Source organism: Triticum dicoccoides, chromosome 7A (genome assembly GCF_002162155.2).
Source record: "Triticum dicoccoides isolate Atlit2015 ecotype Zavitan chromosome 7A, WEW_v2.0, whole genome shotgun sequence".
Classification (NCBI taxonomy): Eukaryota; Viridiplantae; Streptophyta; class Magnoliopsida; order Poales; family Poaceae; genus Triticum; species Triticum dicoccoides.
Genome location: NC_041392.1, coordinates 23709602 through 23710586, shown reverse-complemented (window position 1 = coordinate 23710586; position 985 = coordinate 23709602).

Genomic DNA, 985 nt, shown 5'->3' with positions numbered 1-985 from the left:
TACTAATGCCCTGACCCTTTAGTCCCGGTTCAATCCAGAACCGGGACTAAAGGCCCTCCACGTGGCCGGTCCACCTTTAGTCCCGGTTGGTATCACCAACCGGTACTAAAGGAAATTTTCTGATTTTTTTTGAAATTTTTTTATTTTCAAATTTTTGAATTATTTTAACCTCTAATCTCTAATCACCCCTCATCACTGCTCAATTTAATCTCTAATCACCCCTCATCATTCCAAATCATCTCACTTCCCGAACGGTCACCCATCCTCTCACTACTCCAGCCTGAGCACGCTTAACTTCCGGGTTCTATTCTCCCTCGTTTCCAAGTCTACACTTGTTGTTTTCCTGACAATAGTAAGATGTCAATCCTATTAACCCTCAGGAATTTAGCTTGAGCATGAAGTCACATATTTCACTGTTTGAGTTTAAAACTATTGTTCTAAAAAACAATAATTTTTTAGTAACACTAATATTTCTTGAATAAGTAGTTCGACCATAGTTTGACCACAGTTTGACCATAGTTTGACCAGATTTGACCAAAATTCAAAAGAGGTGAAATAATTATTTAATAACACTAATATTCTTGAATAATTATTTAGTAACACTAATACTTCTTGAATAAGTAGTTTGACCATAGTTTGACCAAATTTACTGAAAATTTAAAAAAACTGAAATTTGAGCATAACTTTTTTTCTTTTGGAATTTGAGGATTCTAGAAATTTGCAGCAGGCCGTAGGCCGTCTCCATCGGATGTAACTTTTCGAGTAGATGATTTTTCATATAAAAAACTTTTTAATCCGAGTTCGTATGCAAAAGTTATGCCCATTTTACAAATTCCAGAGAGATTTTGCAAATAAAGTCAAAATTCACATTTGCAAATTTTCCCAACAACTAGACCACATATCACATGGAAACTTATTTTCTTTTGTTTTTTTGAAATTTCCATCATTTTCTTTTATTTTTTTTTAAAATTGAAAAGGCGATCCA